This window comes from Molothrus ater, chromosome 19, assembly GCF_012460135.2.
Source record: "Molothrus ater isolate BHLD 08-10-18 breed brown headed cowbird chromosome 19, BPBGC_Mater_1.1, whole genome shotgun sequence".
NCBI lineage: Eukaryota > Metazoa > Chordata > Aves > Passeriformes > Icteridae > Molothrus > Molothrus ater.
In genome coordinates this window covers 10,677,061-10,684,804 of record NC_050496.2, presented here as the reverse complement: position 1 = coordinate 10,684,804, position 7,744 = coordinate 10,677,061, and positions in this window count along the sequence as shown.

The following is a 7,744-nucleotide window of genomic DNA, read 5'->3' as shown; positions in this document are numbered from 1 at the left end:
AAAGAAAAGCTAAAAAAAAAAAAAAAAAAGGAGAAGAAGAAAAAAAAAAAAAAAAAAAGAAGGCGAGACTGCTTGGGAAAAGTTCACAGAAAATCCCGTCCTTTCAGCACATTCAAACTGGTGAGAAAAACGCTGCTTTGGGGAGCCCAGCAGTTTTCCAAGTGTTTTTCTCAAAAAGGCTCGAGGTTTGCCTTGCAAGAAGTGTGAAGCAACCAAAGGATTTACACCAGGAGCCGACCTGACCCCAAACCTTCCCCATTTCCCTGAGAGCTGATCCAGAGGTGGTTGCAGCCCTGACAAGAGGGTGTTGAGCAGTGCAAAGGGCTTTTTGCAGGCAGCACAGATATCCTCGGGCCTTGGATTTTATCCTTGCATCCCAGCAAGGGATCCCCATTATTTCTGGGGAATAAATGTCACCCAGAAGTGCCTGAAAATCTGATTTTTTCCCTCAGAAGCCAGTGCTGCTGAGCTGCCCTCACTGCAGGTTATTTTAAATTCCCGCTTTGCTCTGTATTGGTTGCACAAAGAGCAGCTCAGCTTCCGTCCCAGTCCCCTGAGAGGTGAGAGGGTCCCAGAGAGCTGGGGGAGCATTTCACCAGGTCCCAGTGAGCACAGAGATGGGGTCAGTGTGAAAAGCTTCCACTGGCACAGGCCTTTCCAGGTGTTCCTGCCTCAGGTGGGCAAAACTCATCCCTGGGAATGCTCTACCACGATTCTTTTAAAAACAAGATGCAGACACTGATTTTCCCCCAGGTTTATCATTAAATTCTTAATTAGGGCTGTGTCAAACTAATTCAGGGCTTGGTGCCTGTGTCCTCCTGGCCATGGAGCTTTGCTCCTGGCAACCCATGGCACGATTTTCTGCTAATAAATAAATAAATGCCAGCACAGAGCAGCCAAGGGGTTGGTGAAACAATTTCCACACTCCCACTCCCCTGCAATCTCCAAAAGAGCTGACAGTCAGTCTCCTTCAGTCTCTAAATCTTTTTTAAGTTGGTAGTTTGGGCACAAATCTGCAATTTCCAGGCCTGTTCTCTGCAGAGTCGCTGGCTCTTCCTTCCCCAGCAAGCAGAAAAACAAATGGACGTAGACTAATGACTGTCATCTGCATAAATTTGCATCACAGACCCCTTGAATAGAGCCCCATCTCCTCTGGGTCAGATTTGCACCTGAGTTGGAACAATGAGGATTCAGAGGCTTCCTTTACCTGCCTCGCTGGTGTCACGGCTCGGCAGAGCCAAAGGGTTCCAAAACTTGGAAAAAATCCCCTGTCAGTTTAATTTAACATTATAACAAGCTAGATTAGAGGTGAAACCAGCAGATCTCATGATGCCTTGAGGAGGCTGAGCTGGGGCAGAGGCTGGGCAGAGTTCCAGAATAAAGCAGGGATTTATTCAAAGCATCTCCTCCATGGATCCACCTTGGGCAGCACCAGAGCCCAGCCAGGGCTGCACCCAAGGTGAACCAAAATGGTCCCAAAATGACCCCAAGGTGAACCAAAATGGCCCCAAAATGCACGGCCGGGCACGGGGTCTCTCCCTGGGATCAGTTCTGCTCCATTTGCATCTTGCAGTTCATTGTCCCATTCCAGCTTTAGCCCCTGCAGTCCCACCCTGCTTGTTTTTCTCTCTCCAGCCCACGGGGTTTGTGCTCCTGGGCTGAGATTTGGATCATTTGTCCTTGGTGCCCAGCTGGAGCAGGAATTGTTTTGTGTCCCTGCTCTGTGCACAGAGCTCAGCATCCCCTGATGTGAGCCCAGCCCCACACACTAAAGCAGCACAGAACCTGAAAAATAGAAAAGCTCAAACCTGAAGCATCATTTACATGGAGTCAGGGTGACATCACATCCAAAAATGTCTCCTTGCACTTCCTGTAAGCTCAGCTCCATCTCCTGCACCAGGGGAGAGCCACATCCCTGGACTCCATCAATTCCTTCTCTTCCAGGCCTGCTTTCCATCCCTCCTGCATTCACCCCCTGCCTCTTTAATCAGGAAACTGTTCTCAGCTCCCCTCTTCAGATGGACACAGAGATAACACAAACAGCTCAGAAATCCCTCCTGCCAGTGGAACCAGTTCCTGGAACCCAGACAAAACCAAAACCGGGCAAAGTTCAGAGCTCATGGGTGGTGGCTGGAGGCAGCGCTGCCTGCGCAGGGAGGTGAGGAGCTGCTCCTCAGGTCACAGCACGGTCACACGCTGCAGCTTTCTGCATCTCCAGCCTGAATTCCCAGTGCAGATGGATGGGGATAAGGATTTAGCAGCATTCAGCACAGGCCAGAGCTGTATCAAAGGGAGATTTCCCAGCAGAGATCCAACTGCAGCTCCCTTGGGCACTGATTTAGGTTTTTCTCAGTCCTCCGTCCTCAGCATTATGAGGTTGGGGCTCCAGACTCCTCAAAAGATTTGCAGCTCGAAGAATCTTTAGCAAAGGGGTTTATTCTCTTTATTGATTGCCCTGGCACCAAGAAATCACCAAAAACACGCCCAGCACGATGCTCTCGCTTTACCTCTGGCATTTCCATCCCTCATGGGACTCCTGGAGAGGGAGAGAAGCTGAACAGCACCACAAGGAGAGGGAAATCTCCAATCTCCAGCTGCAGCTTCCATCCCAATCCCAGCCCAGCCCTCGAGTGTGACAGGTTTTTTTCTGCTAAGGGTGAATTAAAGCCAAGGGCCCTCATTTCTCAGCAAACACAGTTGCTAGAAGAGCTTCAAAGCAGTCAATAAATGCACTTCAATTAAGTGCTGCACTGAGGTCGGATTTCTTGTTTTTCCTGTTTCACCAGCAAGTTTCGAGACAGCCCCATAATGAACCCTGGGAGCACAGCTCGTTACAGCATCAGAAAAGTTGCAAAATTGCAGCCAACTTTGGGTTGTTATGTTCCCTGGTGTTGTTGGGTTCCCAGGATGAGGTCAGAGATGAGAATCTGACTCCAAGTTTTCAGAAGGCTGATATATTATATTATATTATATTATATTATATTATATTATATTATATTATATTATATTATATTATATTATATTATATTATATTATATTATATTATATTATATTATATTATATTATATTATATTATATTATATTATATTATATTATATTATATTATATTATATTATATCATATCATATCATATCATATCATATCATATCATATCATATCATATCATATTGTGTTAGATTGTGTTGTATTATATTATATTACATTACATTACATTATATTATATTCTAAAACTATACTAAACTATAGAGAAAGGATACATCTGAAGGCTAGAAAAGAAGAAAATAAAAACCCATGACAGACTCAGAGAGTCTGACACAGCTGGACTGGGATTGGTCATTAATTAAAAATAATTCACATAGAACTAGTTAAAGATGCACCTGTTGGTCAGCAACCTCCAGACCACATTCCAAGCCATCAGATAATTCTTGTTTACATTTCTTTTCTGAGGCTTCTCAGGAGAAAAATCCTGGTGGAAGGGATTTTTCAGAAAATATCATGGTGACAATGTTCTGGTAGCTACACTCCCCAAAAGGGAAAAAAAAATCAGAGAGGAAGGAACATGTCTCAAAATGTAGGAATTTCATCCCAAATGCCTTGGTGCCAGTGACAGGATTCCCATGGTTTCAGAGGGCTGTGGATCAATATTAAAGTGTGGGAAATTAAATGACTCAGACTGCTGTCTGCAAATAGATGACAGGGGAAAAGAGGTGAAACAAATCTTCCTTTGTGAGGAAGGCACCTGGCAGAGTCGAGACCTCCCTGAAGAAACAGAGATAAACAAACTATAAACATCCCCAGAGTGGGGAAAAAAAACAAGAAAAAGAAAAGAAAGAAAACCCTCAAAAATCCTTAGAGACTAGTAAAACTAAAACCAAAACTGGTGACTACAAGTCAGTCACAGAGGGACTGAAGAAGAGAAACCAACACCAAAAGTCAAATACACTTCAGAGTTAATCAAATATAGTTATAAGAAATGTAATATCCAGACCACAGACACCTTAGATCTCAGTGATCAAGAATATCCCATGACTGTCCCAAAAGACCAACTAAAAAATCTTTTACACTAAGTACACAAACAATTCCCAAATACAGAGCCAAAGACTCTTTTCAATCCCTTTCTCTGAGCCTCTGTGAATCTAAGATTATTTTATATATATTTTTATTTATATCTATTTATAAATATATTTATATAAATAAATATATATAATATATAATATATATTTATAATATATAATATAACCCAATATTATAAATATATTATATATTTATTATATATTATGTATATTTATTTTTATATATTTTTATTTATTTATTTATTTTTATATATATGCATATATATATATGTATATATGTATATATGTATATATCTATACATATCTATGTGTGTATATATATATATATATATATATATATATATATATATATACACATATATATAAAGAATTTCCAAATACAGAGCCAAGGATTCTTTTCAATCTAAGATTTATATATATATATATTTTTTTTAACATATATATGTGTATATATATATATACATATCGATATATATTATATATATCAGATATATATATGTCTATATCTATTTATATATATGTGTATATATATATAAATAATTTCCAAATACAGAGCCAAGGACTCTTTTCAGTCTCTTTTCTGAGATTCTGTGAGTCTATTTTATATATATATATATATATATATATATATATATCAAGGACTCTTTTCAATCCCTTTCTCAGAGACTCTGTGAATCTAAGATTACATAACACTTCTACACTTAAAAACACAACAACCACAAAACTTCTTCCTACACACAGAGTAGTTGATGATGTAATAACCAATAAATACAATACACAAAAACATACAGAAAATACCAATAAATAATCACTGCATTACAGAGCCCACAGCCTCAACGCAGGGAATAAAAAGTTAGCTCATGTACCAGTCTGAATGTGGAAGAGATGAGAATGGGGCACTTTTTTGTGGTTACCTGGGTTAAATGAGGTTTTTTTCTCATATTTGCTGTAGCAATTCTCATCTTTTTACCATGCATGATCCCTTGCTTAGTGCAATTTATTCAAGATGTGATCGAGGGGAGCAGGTGGTAGCCATGCCTGCAGACCCAGAAATGGCTACAGAATCACCCTTCCCCACCTCAGTTGTTCTTCTTTGGGGTCACTCCAGCACCCCAATGTGTGCTGGTGTTCACAGGGGTCTCAGGATGAGGGGAGAGATCAGAATCTTGACTCCATGTTTCAGGAGGCTGATTTATTATTTTATGATATATATCATATTAAAAGAAAATGACACACCAAATCTATACCAAAAGAATAGAAGAAAGGGTTTCATCAGAAGGCTAGCAAGGAAAAAGAATGGAATGATAATAAAATCTTGTGGCTGACCAGAGAGTCTGAGACAGCCGGACTGCGATTGGCCATTAATTAAAAACAACCACATGAGACCAATCAAAGATGCACCTGTTGCATTCCACAGCAGCAGATAAAAAATTATTGTTTACATTTTGTTTCTGAAGCCTCTCAGCTTCTCAAGAGAAAGATCCTAACAAAAGAATTTTTCATAAAATATGACAGTGACACCTTTCCTCCAGGCTGAGCCCCTTTCCCAGCTCCCTCAGCCTCTCCTGGGGCTCCAGACCCTTCTCCACCTCAATTATTCTTTTTTGGGGTCACCCCAGCACCCCAGTGTCCATGGATAATATCCACTACGCTCCATGGAGCTCAGCTTCTCCTCCCTTGTGAAAAACACAGATTTTAAACACCAGGGGTTCCTCATGCCCCCAGCACTGGGCTCTCGAGCTGCTTTGCCAGCACAGGGCCGGGAATTCATCCCCAGCCTGAACTGCCTCAGTTAATGAGGTGGGCACACGTTAGCCCTGGTGCTGAGCTGCTGCAGGGGGGTGTTGGCTGTTGTTGAACAGCTGCTGGATGCTGCCCCAGAGGGAAATCCATCCCCAGGTTGTGTTTGGGGTTGTAAAGTTCTTTGGGGTCACCCCAGCACCCCAATGTCCATGGATAATATCCACTACACTCCATGGAGCTCAGCTTCTCCTCCCTTGTGAAAAACACAGATTTTAAACACCAGGGGTTCCTCATGCCCCCAGCACTGGGCTCTCGAGCTGCTTTGCCAGCACAGGGCCGGGAATTCATCCCCAGCCTGAACTGCCTCAGTTAATGAGGTGGGCACACGTTAGCCCTGGTGCTGAGCTGCTGCAGGGGGTGTTTGATGTTGTTGAACAGCTGCTGGATGCTGCCCCAGAGGGAAATCCACCCCCGGGTTGTGTTTGGGGTTGTAAAGTTCCCAACGGTGCTGGGGGAACAGCAGAGCCGCGGAGCTGCTCTGAATTATTCACAGTGTTCAGTCACACAGAACAAGGACATAAAGGCAGGGGTCAGGTGCTGGCTGGGCAGGGACAGGGGCACAGGGCACCCCCAGGGCAAGGGCTGCTGCTGGGACCTTCATTAGCATTTTATTAATTAGCAACTGCCCTCTGGCATGTGCAGCCACCTGCATCCAGACAGCTCAAAAATCGTGTAACCCCCTGCAGAGGCTGGGCACAGGCAGTGGGAGGTTCTGGGAGAGATCTGCAAGGAATACAGGACCTGGAATTATGGATGTTGGGGAAAATTCAGAATTTTTCTTACTCAAATACTTCTGGAAAAAAAACCCAACATTCTGTTCCTCAGTGACAGCTGAGAATGGGGACCAGGGGTTCAGTAGGACCAAGGGGTCAGCTCTGATGTTGGCAAGAGCTGGGCTATTTCTATTTATCAATATCCCATCTCAACCCCCTGTTGAATATTTAGGATTTCCGTGGCAACATATTTGTTGGTGAAAATTCAGAATTTTTCTTACTCAAATACTTTTGGAAAAAACCTAACTTTCTGATTCTAACACGTGTAGGACCAAGGGCTCAGCTCTGATGATGGCAAGGGCTGGGCTATTTCTATTTATCAATATCCCATCTCAACCCCCTGTTGAATATTTAGGATTTCTGTGGCAACATATTTGTTGGTAAAAATTCAGAATTTTTCTTGCTCAAACACTTTTCAAAAAACCCTCAACTTTCTATTCCTCAGTAACCCCTGTAGGACCAAGGGCTCAGCTGTGGGACTGGCAAGGGCTGGGCTGTTTCTATTTATTAAATAACCCATCTGAACCACCTGTTGAGGGCTGAACATTTAGGATTTCTGTGGTAACATATTCGTTGGCAAAAATTCAGAATTTTTCTTGCTCAAACACTTTTCAAAAAAACCCCAACTTTCTGTTCTTCATAGAACCTGTAGGACCAAGGGGTCAGCAAGGGCTGGGCTATTTCTATTTATCAAGAACCCATCTGAACTCCCCACTGAGGGCTGAATATTTAGGATTTGCGTGCTAACGTATTTCTGAGCCCCTCTTCCAGCCAGGCTGAGGCTTGTCAGCTGATCCAGGGGTGCTGGAGGTGGCAGCTGAATTTATTCAAGCAATCACATTCTCCTTGCCAAGGCTAATGCCCATGAATAGGGAGCCAGAGTTGACAGGGATTCCATCCCCATGAACATGGATAATGTTCCAGCCCTGGAGAGCAGCATTTAATTGATGAGTGGGATTATATTTACACAGCAATTATAACAAAGTCAAGGTTGGCTTTCTGGGAAAGGCTGTTTGCTTTATCCTCGCTGCCTGGTTGTCCAGGAAAGCTTTTCCTTTATGAAGGAGCAAAAAAAAAAAAAAAAAAAAAAAGAAA